This window comes from Bos javanicus, chromosome 16, assembly GCF_032452875.1.
Source record: "Bos javanicus breed banteng chromosome 16, ARS-OSU_banteng_1.0, whole genome shotgun sequence".
Lineage (NCBI taxonomy): Eukaryota > Metazoa > Chordata > Mammalia > Artiodactyla > Bovidae > Bos > Bos javanicus.
In genome coordinates, this window is record NC_083883.1 from 41,182,619 (window position 1) to 41,206,657 (window position 24,039).

Here is a 24,039-nt window from a genome sequence, read left to right on the forward strand (position 1 = left end):
TGAAAATATTAACCAATTAATTTAAGATAATTTTATGAGATTTGAAAAATAAACAAAAATACTAAAATATAAACTATTATTCATAATCAAGTATAAGAAAAATGATTCTCTAACCAAATACTTTCTGAAGAAATGACTTGAAATTAATTGTAGCCTCAAAAATTGAAAAACAGTCTCATGATATGCAGAAGTCACATATTTTTTAAGACAGTGACTGGAAAGGTTTTTGTTTTCAACTAATTTGTGATTTTAACCAATTTGTTTTAGTGCAAGTCTTTTGGAGAAAGTTTAGTCATAAAGTCTATACAGGGAAGTCACTCATTTTACCAGATGTTGATACAAGGTCAAGTGACTTTCATGTATTTATGATTTCCAAAGTGACTAGTGAAATGTAGACATAAAGACCTTGGATGTGATGATGGGAGTCTTAATTCCCTTATCTGATGTGTTAGGCTTCTGGATGTCCCTGTATCATGTGATTACTCGCTTGTTGGGCAAAGAGGACATCCATGTATGGAGAGATGTTCCTTGATCACAATTTCATCACAATTTCCTGCAGTGGTCCAATCAGGCCTGAATGGGTGATGCAGAGGAAACTGTCTTACATGCTTTATATAAAAGATTTTGATGCTGTGGTCTGTGGATTGTTTCCTGAAGGAGAATAATAAGGTCAACCACAATAAAGCACTCAGGTGAACAAAATAGGGTCTGCACAAGCTGCAGAACAGATATGGGTGTGTCAAAAACTGAACAGATATGGGTGTGTCAAATACTATCGTATTATTTATATTCCAGATTCCGTTGGTGGAGACAGAGATGTAGAGATGTTGTTGCTCAATTGCTAAGTTATGTCTGACTCTTTGCCACTCTATAGACTACAGCATGCCAGACTCCTCTGTCTTCCATTATCTCCTGGGGTTTGTGCAAATTCATGTCCACTGAGTCAGTGATGCTATCTAACCGTCTTATCCTTTGTTTCTCCCTTTTCCTTTTGCCTTCAATCTTTCCCAGCATCAAAGTCTTTTCCAATGAACTGGCTCTTCACATCAGGTGACTAAAGTATTAAAGCTTCAGCTTCAGCCACAATCCTTCCAATGAATATTCAGGATGTAAGGATACTTAACTTGAAAAGTGTGAGAGACAGAGGCAGAGAGAAAGAGAGTGAGACTTGAGAAATCTTTATAGACTATTTTATTTAGTTCTCTCAGGCTCAATAACAGCAAAACTAGAAAGGACACTTGGGCAAATTCTGAGTCATAAAAATACTTGTGGCTGTACATTTCATATTACTAAATTAGAGCCTATTAGAGGTTTTATGACTAGTTCTTGGCAAAAAGATCAGAGAATGTCCTTTCATCTGCCAGTGCTAACTGAAAAGGCAGTAGATTTTTATAAGCAAAGGCAGCGGGCTGAGCATGTAAATTTCCTGAAGGGTGCCTTTGACATTTGCAAGTAAAACTGTGTTAGAAGCCTAGATGTGTCCAGTGAAAAACAATATGTGAGCTGTGAAACTGCAAAACAATGTTGTGGATCATTTGGTCAAGTCATTTCTTGATCCAGTCTCCATCAGTACTGCTATAATATTTACAAGATTACTCTATTGGGTGTTTTCTTTATTTTCTCTTCTTTGGATTGCTCATGAATTAAGATTTCCATAAAATAAAACTTTTGGTGATAGGAATGTAGTCATCATGGTTTTTATATTTATTACATTTTCTACTTAAAAAAATAACTTATGAGGGTAATGAATGCTTGATGTAGTAGTCAAGCAAATACAAGTGAATAGACCACTGTCTCCTTTGCCAGTCCTCTGCCAAATTTAACAGTATCTTTCCACGCCTTTCTTTATGTCCATAAAATGTATTACTTTGTAAAACTGGTGTGACATTCTTCTCATCCCTGTATACACTCCTTTTTGCAGTATGACTTTGTGGCTCCTCTCATTAAGAAGTCAAGTCCACTTCTTCACCCTTGAAGCTGGACTTGCCAGGAGTGAGTTCCCTTGATCATTGGGGCACGACTGACAAGACACTGGGAGATCAAAGGACAGAAATCTTTTGCCTTTGGGAATTTTCTGAGCACCACATGAGTTTTGTCACATGTATAGTTATGCATAGAGCTCCTCAAAACTATGAAACAAGAACAGTACATAGAGAAAGGATTTATGAAAAAAAAAAGAAGAAGAAAAAATGGATTTCTGAAGTCTTTGCTTAACGAGGTGTGTGTTTTATCATGTTGTGTGATCTTAGGGAATTTATATGCAGTATAATCTCTTAAATTTCTTTATCTCTTTGTGCAAATATATGCTTTACTTTTCAAACTGAAGTAGAGTTGATTTGCAAAGTTTTGTTAATTTCTGCTGTAGAGCAACATGATTCAGTTATACACATATATACATTATTTTCTATATTCTTTTCCATATGGTTTATCACCAGGTGTTGAATATGGTTCCTGTGCTATACAGTAGGACCTTGTTGTTAATTCTATATGTAATAGTTTGCATCTCCTAACCCCAAATTCCCAGTCTGTCCCTCCCCGCTCGGCAACCCCAAGTGTGCTCTCTGTGTCTGTGAGTCTGCTTCTGTTTTGTAGGTAACTTCATTTTTGTCATATTCCACATAGAAGTGATAGCATATGATATTTGGCTTTCTCTTTCTGACTTGCTTTTCTGTGTATGATAATCTCTAGTTGCATCCATGTTGTTGCAAATGGCATTATTTTATTCTTTTTTATGGCTGAGTAGTACGCTATAAACATGTACCAAATCTCTTGATCCATCCCTCTGTCAGTCAGTGGACATTTAGGTTATTTCTATGTCTTGGGTATTGTGAATAGTGTTGCTATGAATATAGGGGGACATGTATCTTTTCAATTGTGGTTTTGTCTGAATAGATGCCCAGGAGTGGGATTGCTGGGTCACGTGTAACTCTATTTTTAGTTTTTTGAGGAATTTCCATATTGTTTTCCATAGTGGCTACAGCAGCTTATATTCCCACCAATAGTGCAGGATGGTTCTCTTTTCTCCACACCCTCTCTACCATTTGTTATCTATAGACTTTTTACTCATGGCCATTCTGAGTGGTGTCAGGTGGTACCTCACTGTAGTTTTGATTTGCATTTCTTTAATAATTAGCAATGTTGGGCATCTTTTCATATGGCTGTTGGTCATCTGTATGTATTCTCTGGAGGAATCTCTATTTAGTTCTTCCCCCCATTTTCAATTCAGTTTTCTGTTTTTTGCTGTTGAGTTGTTTGAGCTGTTTGTATATTTTGGAAATTAAACCCTTGTCAGTCGCATCATTTGCATAAGTTTTCTTCCATTTCAGTAGGCTGTCTTTTCATTTTGTTTTCCTTTGCTGTGAAAAATCTTATAAGTCTGATTAGGTCTCATTTGTTTATTTTTGCTTTTATTTCTATTGCTTTGGGTGACTGACCTAAGAAAACATTGGTACAGTTTATGTCAGAGACTGTTTGCCTATGCTCTCTCCTATTATGTCTAATGTTTAAGTCTTTTGTGCTTTACCTTTTAAAAATTTGTCATGCTTTTACTTTTAAGAGCGCAAACATATGAGAATACATGACCCTCTTTTATTAAAAATGATTTTAATCCTTTTACTCTAGCTGAAAAGACGAAGGCATTATAGCTGTCATCTCTCACCTTTCTATACTCTGTTCTCAGTCTCATTTTCTCCTCCCAAGTTCCTGACATTCCCATAGTTGCTCAGTCTTCTGTTCTGTAGGGATAATGTAGGAGAGTGTTCTACTAAGTTAATTTATACTACTGTGATAGGAATTTATAGGATTATCTTTCTGATGTGGGTAACCTGAAGAGAGACTAGTCAGAGTTTATTACAAAAGCTTGAATTGATAATGGTGGAATTTTAGGCCAGAAATATCTGAAAGTTGAAAGTTTACATACAACCTCTTCCATCTCAACCAGTGTATCTCTAATACATTCTCAGAAATATACCTTCTCAGGAGCAGGTATTTACTGCTTTTCTTTACCTCAGGATTCAACCGGATATAACCAGAGATAGAATACTTTTCCATCTTATCAACAGAGGTGATACAAGAATAGAAAGAATCATAATAGGATATTCATGATTAGGGTCAGGATATTGATTACCAAACATAGTCAAAAGATTTTTTTTTGTAAGTGGCAAGAGAGAGAAAGAACCATGTGACTCAGCTAAAACTATGTACTATACAAATCTCTTCATATACTGAAGCTTCCTTGGTGACTTAGATAGTAAAGAATCTTTCTGCAATGCAGGAGACCCAGGTTCCATCCTTGGGTTGGGAAGATCCCCTGGAGAAGGGAATGGCTACCCACTCCCTTATTCTTGCCTGGAGAATCCCATGATTCTCCTCTCCCATTACAGAGGAGCTTGGAGAGCTACAGTCCATGGGGGTCTGCAAAGAATTGGACATAACTGAGTGACTAACACTTTCACTGAAGCATTGGGACTAATCAGGTCATTTTTTAAGATGTATGAAAAATTACAAGTGTCAACTCCTCATAATCTGTTCCTATCCTTTCTGGAAACTTATACCATCAACTTTCCTTTTCTCTTTTTCTTCAACTTTTCCTTCTCTACATCTTTTTTCTACTACTATGCTTTTTCTCTCTGAGCAGTTCTTTCAGTAACCTCTTTAATAATTCTTTCTTCACCCCCAGGTCATGAATATACATGGAATCAATGAAATATGTTGTATGAAATAAAGATCATTTCACATTTTTCATATAGATGTTTAATTGCTCCAACATCATTTATTGAAAACAATATATTAATACTTTTCCCTACTTGTTATGAATCTAATGTCCATATAAGCATCTCTTAGTCTTATAATTCTTCTCTACTTGTTAGCTGTCTGATACCATCAGGGAGATTTACTTGGGGGTTGTCATTAATGTTCTCAAATTAAATAGCTCTTTTTTAAATTTGCTACTTAAAAAAATAGTCCCCAGTCTCTGCTGAAATTTTTGATAGTATCTATTCAGTTCAGTTCAGTCGCTTAGTCGTGTCTGACTCTTTGCGACCCCATGTATCGCAGCACACCAGGCCTCCCTGTCCATCACCAACTCCCGGAGTTCACTCAGACTCACGTCCATCGAGTCAGTGATGCCATCCAGCCATCTCATCCTCTGTCTCCCTGAAAATAACAAGCAGAATTATTCTAAAGTTGTGTTTGGCAACCATATTTAGAAGCATATTTAGAAGCATTATTTCTGTTGTTTCTCACCTGTGTTATCTCGTCTCCCCACACGTATGATTAATTTTTATTATCTGCTAGACTTTGACAAATTTCCTGTTTGAGGTCTAGGATAGTGTCGTCATTCTCAAGAGAGGTTTGTTTCTGTTAGGTTCCTGAGAAATTTGAAACCTGGCGTCACTGAAATCCAATATCAGGTGTTGATCTGATCTGAATCTGGGTTGGTTGCTGTATAAGGACCATTCTGCCCCTACTTCACCCTTACTCCTGAGGCATCCTGCCCAATCAGCGAGTTTGTAGGAACCATGCCCTTGGTGAGCCCTGTGCTCTTTCCAGAGAAATGGCGTTCTTCCACAACAACAACTTAAAAAAAAAAAAGTAAACCTTAATGTGAAAATCCCAAATATAAAATAGATAAAAGCAACAGTGCTCTGGTTGAAACTAGACAGTAGGGCCTGGGACATGAAATTACATCTTCTTAGTCTTATCATGTCTCCTAAGGTGGTTCCCAAAGTACCTCCAATGAATTCATCTCTTTTAAATATCTTTTTAAAAACCATCGAATTTTAGGGGGGAAAAAAAGCACTTCAATCTATTTTTATAAAGCTGGGTGTGGTTGGCTCAAGAAAAGGCCTAAGCCATGCATACAAGCCCCTTACATCTAATTGGTTTTATTTACACCTGTAGTCTCAGGCTGCACCCTTAAACTCAGGCTTTTATGAATAAAATTTGAGCCAAAAGTAACAAGAGACACTGAAGGTACAGTTGGCTCAGTACAAACCAGAAGTAGTCAAATAACGCTAAACCTCATGTCCTTTATAGATGGACAGAATATTTCAGTTTTTATTTATTCATTTATGAAATACTTTTGAAGTACTTACAGTGCAGACTTTGAAGATACCATGATTAAAAAAGAAAAGTGTGCGATGTGTTTCTGATCTTCTAGGCTTCTACTTAATTATGTATGAAGGTTGTTTTTTTTTTGTATTATGCTTTAATGTTATGTGCAAACACCAGTCTCTCAGTAAGTCTATATTTTTATCTCTTCAGTAACACCTACACTTAAATTTCCCCTTTTTCCACTTTTTAAAAATCCAGATTCTTTATTTATTCACCTCTTTTATCAATGATACCACTTCCTTTGAAACCCCCTCGGACAGAAGCACTATCATAGTATCTAGAATCTCGGACAGATTCTATCATAGTGTCTTCTTTTGGGCCTGGGAAACCGTCTGCTTTCTTTGCTCACTCACAAATTCTTCTTGACTGTGCCCTTAGTTCAAAAACCTTTACTCCACTGAAAGCCACGCCATCTAATTGTACCACTCTTTTTACCATAAAATGCATGCAACAAGCAATTTCACGCACCATGTAATTTAAATAATATATTATGACTTGAAACTGAGTTTTCCCACTTTTATCACCACTTGTTATTGGCCCAGCTCAAGGTTGGGCTTTCCCTGGGGCTCAGTGGTAAAGAATCCACCTGCAATGCATGAGACATGGAGACACAGGTTTGATCCTTGGGTGGAGAAGACCTCCTGGAGAAGGGAAAGGCTACCCTCTCCAGCATTCTTGCCTGGAGAATTCCATGGATATGAAGAGCTTAGCAGGCTATAGTCCACGGGGTCACAAAGAGTTGGACACAGCTGAGCAACTAACACTCACTATAGTTAATAATGTTGTGTTAACTTCAGGTGTACAGCAAAGTGATTCAGTTATACATGTATCTACTCTTTTTCTAATTCTTTCTCCATTTAAGTTATTATAGAATATTGAACAGAGTTTCCTGTGCTATACAGTAGGTTTTTGTTGGATATCTATTTCAAATATAGCAGAGTGTATCATGTCAATCCCCAAATCCCAATCTATTTCCTGTACTCCCCCCAACCACCACCAATGTGAGTGTGTTTTGTAAATAAGTTCATGTGTATCATTTTAGTTCCTTTATTCTTTCTCAGCAGCTTCTGTTCCTATTCCCGTTAGAGACTACCCGGAAGTTTTCACTCTACACAAAGCCTCAGCAAATGACCCAGGTTCCTATTTCACTGAGAAAAGAAACACTATCAAGTAAAAATGTTCTTGGTTCAAACCTGGATCTTCACCTACCTTTTTCTTTTCCTTAAATGGAATAAAAATTTCTTCTGAATCACTAAGGTGATTCTTCTACATATATTTTTGATCCATTTCCTCCTGCATCCTTAGAGTTTTTCTTTTATCAGTAAGCTTCATTCTTGCATCTCCATTTATTTCCCTCTCTTTACGTAAGTTCCAAATACTCAACCCACAAAGATGTTTGTTATTTCCCCTTTCTGAAAAACTCTGTACCACCCAACTTTCTCCTCCTCTTCACTACTATTCTCTTTCCTACCCAGTTGATTAAAATAAGCCTTACTTGCCTCTTCTGCTCCTTTACCTTTCATACATTTTTACCCACTCAAATTTGACTTCTGCCTGTTTTGATCCAACCTTCTCAAAGGTCAACAGTGAAAAATCCTATTTCCCAAATCCAATGCCCTTTTTTTTTGCTTTCCTCATTCTTTGAATCTGGTTATGGTATTTAACAATATTGACCACTTCTTCTTTCTTGAAAGTCTGTTCTCCTTCAGCTTTAAGATAGATTCTGTTTCCTTTTATTCTCTTCCTGTCTCCTTGATCCACTCTCTCAACCTTCTCTTTCCACCTCTCGATTGTTGTTTATCAGAATTCCAACTTTGTTCTCTTCTTGCTCTTCACTCTTTCATGGAGTGTTTCCAAACATTCTCTTTTCAGCTCTCCCCTATATGCCTTAGAGCAGCAGTCCCCAGCCTCCAGGATCTTTATGATCGTAGGTAGAACTAAGGTAATAATAATAGAAATAAAGTGTACAATAAATGTAATGCACTTGAATCATCCTGAAACCATCTCCTACCCTGCTTCAGCCCATGGAAAAATTGTCTTCCACAAAACTAGTCATTGGTGCCAAAAAGGTTGGGGACTACTGCCTTAAAGCCTGTCTCGCCTTCTTTTGAGCTACAGCTCACCTCTAACGGCATACTGGAAATCTCTGTCCATTGTCTTACTCCTGCAGATATACCTCTAGTCTCACTGGAACTCTTCTAAACTCTCCTCCATTCTTACACTCCAAAGAAACCTTAAAAGTCCTGTTTCTCATCTTACACTCTTTCTCTGTTTCTAGTCTCCTCATTATCTCCATTATCTAAGTTGAAAACCCTGGAATCACCCTCACTCCTCTTCTTTCCTCATTCCATTAAGTCAATAGGTCAGATCATCTCCATTTTGTCTTTGAAGCATTTTTTCCTTTTTTAATCAGATGTGACTTTCTACTTCCCCTTTGGACCCTCTTCATCAAGGCACCCCTGACTCTTTAACTTACCTGTAGGTAGCCTTGATGAGTCCTGGCTTTCTTCACTCTAGAACTCTCTTACTCCTTCCTTCTCTCAAGTTGTATTTTTATACTATCTGACCCAAATAACACTCAGTTACTGGATTCTTCAAGGAGTTTATAACTACATAAAAAGTTATTCCCTTCTACTAATTAAATGAGCTATTAGTGTGCACATGACACTTGCATATCAGAATCTCTGAAATTAGTGTAGGGTTCATTAAGGATGCTTTAGTGTCTATAAGATGGACTTCCCTGGTGGCTCAGATGGTAAAGCGTCTGCCTACAGTGTGGGAGATCTGGGTTCAATCCCTGGGTTGGGAAGATCTCCTGGAGAAGGAAATGGCAACCCACTCCAGTACTCTTGCCTGGAAAATCCCATGGACGGAGGAGCCTGGTAGTCTGCAGTCCATGGGGTCACAAAGAGCTGGACATGACTGAGTGAATTCACTTTCACTTTCTTTCAGGGTCTATAAGATATAAAATGAGGATGCTTTAATATGAATCAATGAAACTCTGAAGTCATATTTACTTCTTATTGTGACTATTTATCAGTACTCTCTTCCATCAGAATTTTCCCAGTCATTTATTATAGGAGTGGGGGAAAAGCAAGGGAACCCTGCCCACCACAAACTAGACAATCAAGAGCTAACTCTTTTGAATTGTTTCTGTTAGAAAGTCTTTAAAATATTTGTTCTCTTCTCCATGGTTTGGAGACTTTTAAATTTGTATCCTTGCTCAAGAAAGCCTTAGAAAGTAAGGTATATGAATCAAAAAGATGAAACTTAGTTTTCCTATTTGTTAGAAGTTCTGATTGAACCACAGTATTGAGAAGAGGGTGCAATACATAAATCAAAGGACTTGAGATTTTAAGCAGAGGCTAATTATATGTAGATTCATTTGTGTTAATGACTGAAAGTTGACAGTTGGGATTCTAGTTTTTTTACTTTAACATAGTTTTCATAGATAAAGCAAAGCTCTGGTGGTGCTGAATTTTTCTAAAAGTCTACTTCTGATGTAAAAAAAAAACCCTGAATACTTAATAATACATGAATTAAGTATGGAATCTGAATAAAATTCAGTGTTCATTTTTTTTTTATTCTGAATTATCTATTCTCATGTAACAGCATTCTACACAATTGCATCAACTTAGATCACAATAAACTTAGGGAAAAGAAAATAATGAAAGGATTTTATTTTGAATGAGATTTCATATCTAGATCTGGAACTATCAACTCAGTTATATCTGTTTATTGTGTGTGTGTGTGTGTTATAAGGTATGTACAGCTTCCCAGGTGGCTCTAGTGATAAAGAATCTGCCTGCCAGTGCAAGAGGCACAGGCAGGAGACTCAGGTTCAATACCTGGGTCGGGAAGATCCCCTGAAGGAGGAAATGGCAACCCACTCCAGTATTCTTGTCTGAAAAATCCCATGGACAGAGGAGCCTGCCAGGCTAAGTCCATGGAGTCGCAAAAAGTCTGACACAATTGAGTGTGCACATACCCACCCCCCTCCCCCCAACAACACACACCTCAGATTCATGAATGTGGAAGTCATTTGAAATGAATTTTTAAATACAAGTAAGTATTTTCACAGTGCTTTGAAATTTTGAACTGGCCGTGTAGGACTATAAAGCAAACAAATGATGTCTTCTCTAAAATATATGTTTGACATTAGGAAAGAAGTAATTTCTGGACATTCCATGCACTACCACCAGTGTGTTGAGCTCAAAATCAGGTTATTTAGTTTCTCTTCTATTAAATGTCATGATGAAATTGTGGTGCAGCATTGACCTTACAAAAGGTTTAAATACAATTCCTGTGGTAAAATTAAATAAACCTCTCTTGTTTCAAATGGGTTTCAGAATGTACACTAGCCAGTTTTAAGATCCAGTGACTAATACTTATTAATTTGTGTCTTCCAGTGACAATGTTAGTCATTGTGTCTTTGATTGTGTCAAGATACATAAAGCAGCTGTAGAATTTTTTAAAAACCAAATGTGGCAATGTTTTCATTCTGTGGCAATATAGTTTGTGAGACAAAGATTTTCGTAATTTCATATTTTGTATGATTCATCTAATTTTTCAGAAGACTGAACCCAGTGCAAATAGCAAATCATTTTCTGCTGTTTAAGCTTTTTTTTTAAATTAGATAATGGAGCTGAATTGGTTTTTTGTCAATTGTATTTGAGATGGCAGCCACTTTAGAAAATGACTAAATTATATGAGACAATTTCAATTTCATGTGATTCACTGAAGACAAAATTGTCTAAAGATATTTCACTCAAGTATTCTGACAGTGGTATGATAGTATATGAGTTTTAGAAATTAACACAAACTAAAAAATGCTGACAAGGGCAGTAATATTTGAAATGGAACTGAAAATTGTTCTTTTATGAAAGTAATATGTTGTACAAACGTATTTAATACATATGTTTGTCATAGGTTACCTCTTGGAAGGAGGGTGACTACTTTGGCTCAACTGTGACGTTATGCTAGCCCTAGAAAATAGCTTGAACCAGAAAATATATAATGAGATAATATTTTTATGGGCTGATATAATTATTTTAGTGAACCTTTAAGACTTAATTAAACTTCTGAAAATCTTTTCATATATTCTTAAGAAGTGAAAGTTAAAGATTGGCCAAAGTATATAACCCTCTAATTTAAAAGAAATGCATTCTTTTGTGGCCATTGTTAAACATAAATATTGTTTCTCTGCACGAAGTGCTTCGAGTTCATTTTTGAAATGCTTTTTTGTGGTTTTCAGAAGAATTCTTGAGGATCATTACTTTTCCTTCCCAATCCTTCAAGTTTGAATAATTTAATCTCCAGCTAGGGAAAATTTATTTATTAAAACTGAAATAGGGATTAAGAAATTTAGTCACAACCAATGAGTCTTTTGATGGAGAAAAATCTGAAGGGAAATTCACCATTAATTTTTAGACTAGTCAAGTCATAACTCTTATACCCATGGGAATTCCATTCTTGCCCTTAAGGACTTTTTACCCATCCGATAACATGTCTTCATTTAACATTGTTAGTCTGGATTGGGTTCTTCTTAAATGCCACTCCAATTTTAGTCTATCTAAATGAACGACTGGCTCTATATCCTTTTTGCTACCGTAAAGAACATTTATTCCTTCTCTTTCTGAAATGCTGAGCAGATGATGAGTGAAGGGTCATTCAAAATCTTCATGAACTGGAAGCAGGTTTTTATTTTTTCACATCCTTACTGTGCTCCACACTCAAAGTGATATTATTTGAGTCCACAGGATTTGAAAGCTGAACGGCCAACCTAGTATTTTAGAACATTCCTGAGATACTTTGCTCAAGAAAGTGGAACAAAGGGAGGTGGATTTCTGCTTCCTTTAATGGAATTGGTACTCACAGTGTTTCTAAAAAGCAAAAATACTTTGAGTTGAAATTAAATGGTGTTTTCATGGTTATTTATCTAAATGCTGAACTGCACAAACCTAAAATGTCAATCACCCAGGATGAAAACTTTATTGTTTATTATTTTGTATTTTATGGACTTTTGAAAAATTAATTTTTAAAATTGAGGTTTGGCTGGTGTAACAATATTGTACAATATTGTATTAGTTACAGGTATATAGTATAGTGAATCACAATTTTTAAAGGTTATACTCCATTTATAGTTATTATATACTATTAGCTATATTCCTTTAGGGATGCTTTAAATCAAAGAATTTGGAATTCTTAAAGAACACCAAAAATTGAGTCCTTTTGGAAATTTTCCTGATGTTTGGAAGAAACTAGGTATCTTTCTTAAATTGGAGAAAGTTATTCTGTTCCCTGGAGGGCTTTACCTATCTATTCCCTTGATGTAGAATGATGCTACCTTTCACATCCATCACCCAATTAATTTTTTGACACTTAAGATTCAGCTTATATATTGCTACCTTGAGGTTGCTAACTCATGACCCCTCAGCCTAAGTCCTGATTCTTGTTATATGCTCTTGTAGATCTTTGCAAACATTACTTGAGGCCCTTACCACAAGTAGTACTTGGCCATTTCTTTTGTATAAGTGATTAGTTTTAATGTCTTCCCCAATAAACTCTAAAGTTCTATCTGATTTGCTAATTCCACCCAGTTCCAACTGCCTAGTAGAGTACTTTGTATATATTGCAGATGCTCAATGCATATTTGTGACTAAAATGTAAGAACAAATATAGGGATGAAATACTTTCCCTCAAAATTAATGTGTGCTTTCCTGATTGTAAATTATGCATTTCTAATGGCTAATTTTCTCCAGATCTCTCTATACTCCAGCATCAATTTGTTCTAATCCATGAAAACCACACTTCAGGTGTTTCAATGACCTTCTCGCTGCCAAATATAGTATAGCTTATATATTATTTTAATCTCTTAAACTCCAATATAGTTTTGCATATGTTGAACTCCCAGCAACATATTGTTTTTAAAATGTAGATGCCTTCTTTTAAAATTGAAATATAGCTGATTAACAATATTGTGTTAGTTTCAGGTGGACAGCAAAGTATCAACATAATTTTTAACACTGGCCTCTGTTGCATGACTGTCTGCACTTCTCCTTTTCTGGTGATTCTTATCTACTCATATTAGAAGCTATCTTAGGTTAGATTTTTCATTCTAAGTAAGGGATTGGGGAAAATAGGATAGAGAGAGGGGAAGGAGTCAAGCAAGGGTAAAATTTTAGGCAAAGTACCCTAGAGAGTAGCTTAGTCTTATCCCAAGGGAAACTCTGGGGTCTGAGTTATGTAAGAGAGTTGTTCTTTCATTGCTCCTGCACTGGGCAGTCATGGGCTAACAGTGGTTGCTTCCCCAGGACTTTGGCTTTCTATCCTTACAGGAAAAACAGCTCTAGTAGCTAGAGGACTGAGGGGAATCTCATATATGGGCTCTAGAAGAAAGAGAACACAAAGCTGGTAAGGCTGCATAGAAACACAAGAAAAGACTGAAAGGAATCTGGGAAGAGCGCCAACAGTATCTGTTATGGAGACTCAACCAGAAGCATCATCCCTATCAATGCGAACTATTTCTGTGCTCAATTGTGTATTCTGTAATTTTGGATCCACCTGTTCAGGGCTTCCCTGGTGGTTCAGTGGTAGAGAATCCGCCTGCCAATGCAGGAAATCCAGGTTTGATCCCTGGGTTGGGAAGGTTCCCTAGAGAAGGAAATGGTAACTCACTCCAGTATTCTTCTCTGGGAAATCCCATGGACAGAGGAGCCTGGTGGGCTTCAGTCCATGGGGTTGCAAAAGAGTCAGATACAACTTAGCAACTAAACAAAAACAACCATCTGTTCAAAAAAGACATGCAAATCTACTTATCCTTCCCTGAACATTACCAGGCGGCTGTGCAGCACTGGAGTGGTGAGCAGCAGAGAGAAGATACCCTACGTCCAAGGTCAGTAGCAGCAGCCACGAGGAGATACCCCACGTCCAAGGTTATGTTAGGTCCATGAATCAAGGCAAATTGGAAGTGGCCAAACGGGAGATGACAAGAGAAAACGTCGACATTTTAGGAATCAGTGAACTGAAATGGACTGGAATGGGTGAATTTAACTCAGATGACCATTATATCTACTACTGTGGGCAAGAATCCCTTAGAAGAAATGGAGTAGCCATTATAGTCAACAAAAAAGTCCAAAATGCAGTACCAGGATGCAGTCTCAAAAGGGACAGAATGATCTCTGTTCGTTTCGAAGGCAAACCATTCAATATCACGGTAATCCAAGTCTATGCCCCAACCAATAATGCTGAAGAAGCTGAAGTTCAATGCTTCTATGAAGACCTACAGTACCTTTTAGAACTAACACCCAAAAAAGATGTCCTTTTTATTATAGGAGACTGGAATGCAAAAAGGAAGTCAAGAAACACCTGGAGTAACAGGCAAATTTGGCCTTGGAATACAGAATGAAGCAGGGCAAAGGCTAACAAGAGCTTGCCAAGAGAACACACTGGTCATAGCCAACACCCTCTTCCAACAACAGAAGAAAAGACTCTACACATGAACATCACCAGATCGCCAAGACCGAAATAGATTGATTATATCCTTTGCAGCCAAAGATGGAGAAGCTCTATACAGTTAGCAAAAACAAGACTGCGAGCTGACTGTGGCTCAGATCATGAACTCGTGATTGCCAAATTCAGACTTAAATTGAAGAAAGTAGGGAAAACCACTAGACCATTCAAGTATGACCTAAATCAAATCCCTTACAATTATACAGTGGGAGTGAGAAATAGATTTAAGCGACAAGATCTGATAGACAGAGTGCCTGATGAACTATGGACGGAGGTTCGTGACATAGTACAGGAGACAGGGATCAAGACCATCCCCAAGAAAAAGAAATGCAAAGAAGTAAAATGGCTGTCTGAGGAGGCCTTACAAATAGCTGTGAAAAGAAAAGAAGCCAAAAGCAAAGGAGAAAAGGAAAGATGTAAGCATCTGAATGTAGAGTTCCAAAGAATAGCAAGGAGAGATAAAAAGCCTTCCTCAGCAATCAATGCAAAGAAATAGAGGAAAACAACAGAATTGGAAAGACTAGAGATCTCTTCAAGAAAATTAGAGATACCAAGGGAACATTTCATGCAAAGATGGGCTCAATAAAGGTCAGAAATTGTATGGACGTAACATAAGCAGATGATATTAAGAAGAGGTGGCAATAATACACAGAAGAACTATGCAAAAAAGATCTTCATGACCCAGATAATCCCAATGGTGTGATCACTCACCTAGAGCCAGACATTCTGTAATGTGAAGTCCAGTTGGCCTTAGGAAGCATCAGTATGAACAAAGCTAGTGGAGGTGATGGAATTCCAGTTGAGCTATTTCAAATCCTAAAAGATGATGCTGTGAAAGTGCTGTACTCAATATGCCAGCAAATTTGGAAAACTCAGCAGCCATTGGTCACAGGACTGGAAAAGGTCAGTTTTCATTCCAATTCCAAAGAAAGGAAATGCCAAAGAATCCTCAAACTACCACACAATTGCACTTGTCTCACACGCTAGTAAAGTAACGCTCAAAATTCTCCAAGCCAGGCTTCGACAGTACGTGAACCGTGAACTTCCAGATGTTCAAGCTGGTTTTAAGAAAGGCAGAGGAACCAGAGATCAAATTGCCAACATCTTCTTGATCATCAAAAAAGCAAGAGAGTTCCAGAAAAACATCTATTTTTGCTGTATTGACTATGCCAAAGCCTTTGACTATGTGGATCACAATAAACTGGAAAATTCTGAAAGAGTTGGGAATACCAGACCACCTGACCTGCCTGTTGAGAAATCTGTATGCAGGTCAGGAAGCAAAGGTTAGAACTGGACATGGAACAACAGACTGGTTCCAAATAGGAAAAGGAGTATATCTGTATATTGTCACCCTGCTTATTTAACTTATATGCAGAGTATATCATGAGAAATGCTGGGCTGGATGAAGCACAAGCTGGAATCAAGATTGCTGGGAGAAATATCAATAACCTCAGATATGCAGATAACACCACCCTTATGGCAGAAAGTGAAGAACTAAAGAGCCTCTTGATAAAACTGAAAAAGGAGTATGAAAAAGTTGGCTTGAAATTCAACATTCAGAAAACTAAGATTATGGCATCTAGTCCCATCACTTCATGGCAAATAGATGGTGAAACAGAGGAAACAGTGGCTGACTTTATTTTTCGGGGCTCCAAAATCACTGCAGATGGTGACTACAGCCATGAAATTAAAAGACGCTTACTCCTTGGCAGGAAAGTTATGAGCAACCTACACAGCATAGTAAAAAGCAGAGACATTACTTTGCCTACAAAGTTCCGTCTAGTCAAAGCTATGTTTTTTCCAGTAGTCATATATGGATGTGAGAATTGAAGTATAAAGAAATCTGAGTGCCAAAGAATTGATGCTTTTGAACTGTGGTGTTGGAGAAGACTCTTGAGAGTCCCTTGGACTGCAAGAGATCCAATCAGTCCATTCTAAAGGAGATTAGTCATGAGTGTTCACTGGAAGGACTGATGTTCAAGCTGAAACTCTAATACCTTGTCCACCTGACTCATTTGAAAAGACCCTGATGCTGGGAAAGATTGAAGGCAGGAGGAGAAGGGGACAACAGAGAATGAGATGGTTGGATGGCATCACCGACTCAATGGACATGAGTTTGAGTAAACTCTGAGAGTTGGTGATGGACAGGGAGGCCTGGTGTGCTGTGGTCCATGGGGTCACGAAGAGTCAGATATGAAGAGTTTATTCAAATTCATGTCCATTGAGTCAGTGACACCTTCCAACCATGTCATCCCCTGTCACCCCCTTCTCCTCCTGCTTTCAGTCTTTCCCAGCATCAGAGTGGCTCTTCACATCAGGTGGCCAATTATTGGAGCTTCAGCTTCAGCATCAGTCTTTCCAATAAATGTTCAGGGTTGATTTTCTTTAAGATTGACTGGTTTGATCTCCTTGCTGTCCAAGGGACTCTCAAGAGTCTTCTCCAGCACCACAGTTTGAAAGCACCTTCTTCAGTATTCAGCCTTCTTTATGGTCCAACTCTCACATCTGTACATGACTACTAGAAAAATCATATCTTTGACTATATGGACCTTTGTCAGCAAAGTGATGTCTTTGTTTTTTAATATACTGTCTACATTTATCATAGCTTTTCTTCCAAGAAGCAAGCGTCTTTTAACTTCATGCCTGCAGTCATTGTCTGTGGTGATTTTGGAGCCCAAGAAAACAAAATCTGTCACTGCTTCTACTTTTTCCCCTTCTATTTGCCATGAAGTGATGGGATATTATGCCATGATCTTAAGTTTTCTGCATGTTGAGTTTTAAGCCAACTTTTCTACTCTTCGCTTTTACCTTCATCAAGAAGCGCCTGGCATACTTGATTCCCATCCAGCCTGGTATTTCGCATGATGTACTCTTCACAGAAGTTAAATAAGCAGGGTGCCGATATAGTCTTGACAAACTCCTTTCCCAATTTTGAACCAGTCTGTTGTTCCATGTCTGGTTCTGTTGCTTTTTTACCTACATACAGGTTTCTCAGGAGGCAGGTAAGGTGATCTGGTATTCCCATCTCTCAAAGAATTTTCCAGTTTGCTGCTCTTCACACAGTCAAAGGTTTTAGCATAGACAATGAAGCAGAAGTAAATGTTTTTCTGGAATTCTCTTGCTTGTTCTATGATCCAGTGGATGTTGGCAATTTGGTCTCTGGTTCCTCTGCCTTTTCTAAATCCACTGTGTACATCCTGAAATTTTCAGTTCACGTACTACTAAAGTCTAGCTTGAAGGATTTTGAGCATTGTCTTGCTAGCATGTGAAATGAGTGCAATTGCATGGTAATTTGAACATTCTTTGGCACTACCCTTCTTTGGGATTGAAATCAAAACTGACCTTAGCCAGAAACAACTTAGCATCTCATAGCTATACTGCTCAAGTGAGATACACGAACATGATGCCTACTACCTGTGTTGAGTTCCTTCTATGTCAGCTCCTAAGTTGTTGCAAATCTTCTCAGAGTTCCACACCACCAGTGCCAACCCATGAGAAAAGAGTAAAGTAAATGCTGACTTTGCTTTCTGCCTTAGGATGACTTACTGTCTGCTGGTGCTGAGGTTCATTTATTTCTCACCAGCATTCAGAAACTGTCATTTCCTTTTCTACCTGCAAGGCCTAATAATCACTTTTAAAGCCCTGTGTATTATTCATCACACATCTGCTTCTCAGGTATGGGCCTGAAAGCTTGCTGAGGAACAGCTTCCAGTTTTCCTCTCTTCTTTCACTGTGGAGAAACTTAGAAGTTTGGCCATACTTTGTGATGGAAGGACAAGGAACTAGGTAAATTGCTTGAACTTGATAAGCTTTCAGATTTTTAAACTGTACTTTCATTCTTGAAGGATAAAAATGTTCTCACAGAATTTAACAAAGCATCTTATATTATTAAGGTTTTTATTGTTTTTTTTTTTTTTTTAATATTTGCTGTAGTCACTGTAGATACTTAGCAAAATGTCTCTGCTGTGGTGAGTGGATCTCCAGGATTTAGATTTTCTGTTGTGGCTTTCACCTGGTGGGGTTACTACAGGACTGGGTCTTTTATCATGAATCCATGTTACAAAATATATATTCAGTTGGGATATGGTAGTGGTACCTGGACAGTGGTGAGGAGGATGAAACAGAACAGAGGAGAGGGGAATGCTACTCTTGGTTTATCACCTCAACTGGAATGTGAATTCACTGGGTTTTATTACCAATGGTACTACAAAAAAAAAAAAAAAGTTTTCATTGACTACAAAGGTCTTAACTGTAACTCATGGAGGATTAGCAAAACTGTTCATTTAAGCCAGGAGTTGTACCTCATGAAAATGAATTTGTTCTGACTTGATCCAGTGGTGGTGTTGGAAGGGCCAAGACTCAGGAGTCCAGACTTGATTATTTTCACACAGAATAGATCCAAATGCCACATAGTCAAGTAAAGTACAAATACGAGATTAAAATGAGCCTGTGCTCTGCTGGCCCTTTGAAGTTTAAGAAATTACTAACCATGTCCACTGTCCCAGGTGCCTAAAGAGATTCAAACACCCACAACTGAGTGCATTTGCCAGAGCTGCAAGCAGGTTTACATATTTTATGCCAAAACTTGAATGGCAGTGTCTCCCATCCTGAACTTCCGTGGAAGCTCCCTCTCATCAATCTTGGTTCTTGTTTTACTCAAATCCTTAATTGAAAAAAAAAAAAAAAACAACTTCAGAGGGCAAAGGACAGAATATTTTTCTCACTCTTTTCATATTCCCTGGGTGACTAAATTCTCATTCAGCATGGGAGAGAATGTTTATTCCAGAACTGCTGGTGGTGGTCTAGAACGACTCCAGAATATTCCACCTACATCTGTGTAAAGGTTTTTGTGCCGTGACCAGATGATAAGGGTTGGAAAACAATGAGAAGCATGCCACTCAGCCTGCAGGAGGGTTGTGGGTAGCTGGGGCTGAGTCCTTCTGTGTCTACTTGTCATCTCAGCTCATCATTAGTCTGGCCTCTGAGTTATGCTTGGAAAAGACTGCAGCCACTGAGAATGCTCACAAAGATAACCTCTTGCGGTTTCTGCAACTTTGGCCTGAAGTCTAACTAAATCGTTTACCTAATGGAGGCCACATGTTGGCCCTTCTTGCCTGGGTGTGTGCCTCTTCAGCTGCATGGTAGTCAACTTCATCCAAAGATGGGGTTTGCCAAACTGTTATGCTATGAAGGGCCAGATACAGTTCTGAGTTTCTCAACCAAAACAAAAATGAATTAATTAATGACTCATGCTTTATACTCATTTCCTGGGGCACACCCTTTGTTTCTCCTCACTCTTGCCCTTATGTCTTACACTCAATTTATTTTCTTGGTATTGTTTATGCTATTCTTCTTGCTTTTCTCACTGCCTCTACCTTAGTTTTTTATATATACATATACATGTGTGTATAAAAAAATCCAGCTTCTCTCCTAAGCTTATAATGCCACTCTATTCACTTCACGTTGATTAGTTTGTGTGTTTGGTATTATTTAATTTTTTTAAAACCTTAATTTTAATGTATACTTTTTAGTCTTTTTCTTTTGGTTTCTGGATTGGATTTTGCTTAAAAAGGCCTGCCCTATTATAAAATCAACTTTTGTATTTTCTTCTGCAAATGGAATGAATTTTGATATAAGGGGTGAGGTAGCAATCTAGTTTTGCTTGATTTTCTTTTCTCTAAATGGCTGGCTGTTTATCTCAACGTTATTTATTGCATAATCCATCTTTCTCTGCTGACTCAAGTACTATCTTTTTCTGTTGTACTGATTTCCCATGAGGATTTGGTATGGTTCTAGATTCTCTGTGCCAGTCCATAGATCTTCCTAACTCTACCAGAACCAGTAGTTTTCATCATTCTGGCTGAAATTCATTCTGTTATGCCCGTATCCAATATATTTATAGAGGGCCTACTATATAATTGACATTCTTCTGTGTGTTAGGATTACACTGATGACCATTTTAATCCCTAGTAATATTTCTTTTAATCTCTCATTATTTTTGTGGATGGGAATTCTTGGTGTAGAAAAAAAATTCTTGGTGTGTATCACTTTTTTGTTATCATATAAATTTGTTTGTTATCATATAAATTTTAGAATCAGTTTACCATGTTAAAGATAGTCTTCCTGGGATGTTTATTGGGGTTGCTTTGAATTTCTACCTTAGTTTAAGGAGAATTGGTATCATTTGAATATTACTTCTAGAAAATAATTTCCTATTGATTCAAGACTTCTATGTTCCCTTATAGAATTGCAAGCTTTGTTTAGATAGGACCTGCATATTTTTTGTTGAGTTTGTTTCTAGGTATTTGTCTCTCTTGTTTTTATCGTAGATGGTATCTTTTCCCCACTATAGTTTGTCATTTACCTCTGTATTGAGAAACTACTGATTGTTGTGAATTATTTAATCAGTCACTATGTCGATTTCTCTTAGTATAATATTTTTTAATCAGTCCCAATGTTTTCTAGGTATGTATATATATATGTGTATATAAAAAATTGTAATTTTATCTGTTATGTTTTTTATTTTTTTCTCTTGCCTAATTACTTGAGATTTTGATCCCAGTAATGATGTTGAAAATGGTTATCTTTATTCAGTTTCTGATTATAATGGGAACACTTTTAGTACCTTATCATGACAGGGGGTCTTGATTTGAGCTGTGAAACTGTTTTTCACAGAAGAAACTAATTCATTAATTTTTATTTTGAATTTTATTACCATAAAGTTGATTTAATTATTTTTTTCTTTTTGAATATAAATACAATGGATATATTCATAGATCTTTTTGTTTAAAACATCTTGTCTCTCTTCCATTATATTTTAGGTTAAATCATAAAGAGGTAAATTATGTAGCTGATTGCCACTAATTTAATTCTGTTTTGGCTTTTTAAAAAACTGTGTCTGGGATGTTAGCCAAAGAGTCAAATATTTTTCTCTCTTCTTATTTCCTTTGTCAAAATGAGCAAAAATAACTTTGTTTGTGTGTATGGATGGATGGATATAGATACATTCTTAAAGCAGCAATAAGACTAAAAATCAAAAGTCACAGTTAAAGATGTGCTGTTTTAAAAGCTTGTCAGTTTAAAATATCCTATTAGAAAGAATTCCACAGGACCTCTGGCCCAGATTTGCCTCCCCTATAAGTAAGACCCAACAGTTGAGCATTAGTGTTTCAAATGTTTGTTTGCCTTCCTGGATCTAACATCAATAACAAAATTGATTTGAATGATTATTCAATAAGTATTAAACAGATCAGCTGGTCTGACCTTAAACCAAGTCACTTACAGATCTCACTAAGAATTCATTATCCAGTTTCTAAAGCCTTGAAAATCAAATGGCAATCCACTCCAGTATTCTTGCCTGGAGAATCCCGTGGATGGAGAAGCCTGGTAGGCTATGGTCCATAAGGTCGCAAAGAGTTGGACACAACTAAAGTGACTTAGCATGTAGGGTAAGGGAGTTAGAGAAGGCAAGGTTCAGAAAAAGAACGAGACTGGCACTTTACAGATCACTTTTAATGAGGCGAGAAGGGGCAGCAGTCAGATTAGTGAGCTGCTGCCTAACCCAAGAAAAAAGTAAGTATAGTCTTATATGTGGAAAGCTACTGTCTTAAGGGGGGCCTCTTCTCCAAGGTTGTTCGGAGTAGTTATCTCTTAAACGGCTGGGGCAAGGAATTTTGGAGATCAGCCAGAGGCTGGACCAGCTGGGAGCTGGGCTCAGCCTTAATGTCCTTTTTTTTTTTTTTTTCTTTCTGGTGGTGAGAGAGTTCTTTGTTTTGCATAGAATGGTGGGGAGGACCTGGAGGGGAGTTTTAACTCCAGGCTATTTTGAGCCATAAAACTTTCCTTCATAGCACACGTGCACACAGAAGGCAGTAGAGAACTTCTCTGTAGGACATAATACAGTAAACTCCCAACAATATTTTTGGGTCATGTCTTCTTAGCTCCCGAGTGTCATTTATGGTGGTTAGTAAGAATTAGTCCTTCTCTCCAAATTCCCTTCTCTACAGTGTCTTGAGAGCAGTACTATTTTCTACTTGGTTCCTCCTTGCTAGTCTGACCCAGCAGCCTCTTCCTTCCCCCTTCTGAAAAGCCTGTTTCAGGAAAGGTGAAACTTCCCACCATCCTTGCAAAAGACAGTTTTTCAAGAGGGATAGTTCCTGCCACAATTCTAGCAAATAAAGTCTTTCATCACCTTAAAACTATATTATTGCTGTCACAGCCGCATTTCTACCTCTTAGGTGGGAGTTATCAAAGAGAAAGAAATACTGTGAGCCATCAGAGGGAGGAATAATTTCAAACAAGCACCTACTCATGCTCCTTCCTTCCTGGGAGCACTAGAAAGTTTTCATAGGCAACATTTTGAGGGACTTTTTGTATAGAAATTACCCTGATCACATAAAAGCATTCCTTCTATAGGCTACTCACTGGGACAAAGATATAGATTTAGAATATAGCATTCTATTGATACTTTGATCTTTCCCAAACCATTAATGTATTTCTTACAAATCAGTGCTACTTTTATGTAAATCAATAAATGGTTGCTGTAGCTTTGATGCAGAACCTATTTGAAAAATTTTTGTGAAGTTCTCTGAATTTTAAACAAAAGAGGTAGTTTTATGCATCATTTAAATTCTTGGGAACTTAATTAATTGACTTAGTTTCCTATCAGGAATTCATAATTGAGGATAAAAGAAGTTACAGAGAGAGCCAATGGGTTTTTTTGGATCCCATTATATCTAAACAAGACCAGAAGGAAAGAGTATTTTTCTCCCAACCCTTCTTCAGATGATGTTTTGTCTACTGCAGAGGAGAAAGGATAAATAAGCTGGGGGAAAAATGGCTTAGTGAGGAGTTAGGCTGGAGGAGGTACATTTAGTTGAATAGTGGAGATTGCCTCTTTATCCACTTTAGAGAAGCAATTTCCTTTCTCACTGGAGTTTGGTTACTGAGGAACAAGGCTTCCTAAGCAAGTACCTCACCCACCCCTTCCCCATGAGAGTGACTTCATCATAGGAAAGGTGTTCCATTATGTCACAGTGGGGTTCTCAGTCAAATCCGTGATAAGAAGTGGTTTATTACTGCAAAAGGAAAACTGAGCTATTAAGAAGTGAAGCTGGGGACGTCTGAGAGCAAACTTGACTGTTCTCCCAGACATTATGTTTATTCCCTTTCAGTTCAGTATAGTTTAGTCGCTCAGTTGTGTCCAACACTTTGCGACCCCATGAACCGCAGCACACCAGGCCTCCCTGTCCATCACCAACTCCCAGAGTTTACCCCAACTCGTGTCCACTAAGTCGTGATGCTATCCAACCATCTCATCCTCTGTCATCCCCTTCTCCTCCTGCCCTCAATCTTTCCCAGCATCAGGGTCTTTTCAAATGAGTCAGCTCTTCGCATCAGATGGCCACAAGTATT

The 24,039-nt window shown here is 37.6% G+C and overlaps 2 long non-coding RNA genes across 4 annotated transcripts in view; one reads left to right on the forward strand and one right to left on the reverse strand.

The window, feature by feature from the left end:
• Window positions 1-213: 213 nt before the first annotated feature.
• LOC133227757 (uncharacterized) overlaps window positions 214-24,039 on the forward strand; it is a 206,792-nt gene continuing 182,966 nt past the window's right edge. Inside the window, exon 1 of one of the 3 annotated variants that reach the window (XR_009729930.1) lies at window positions 214-2,218. This is a non-coding gene — a long non-coding RNA (uncharacterized LOC133227757). The remainder of the gene's footprint in view (window positions 2,219-24,039) is intronic. The other 2 variants (XR_009729931.1, XR_009729929.1) reach the window with 2 other exon arrangements.
• LOC133227754 (uncharacterized) overlaps window positions 18,588-24,039 on the reverse strand; it is a 55,600-nt gene continuing 50,148 nt past the window's right edge. The window contains exon 3 of the long non-coding RNA XR_009729927.1: window positions 18,588-19,288. This is a non-coding gene — a long non-coding RNA (uncharacterized LOC133227754). The remainder of the gene's footprint in view (window positions 19,289-24,039) is intronic.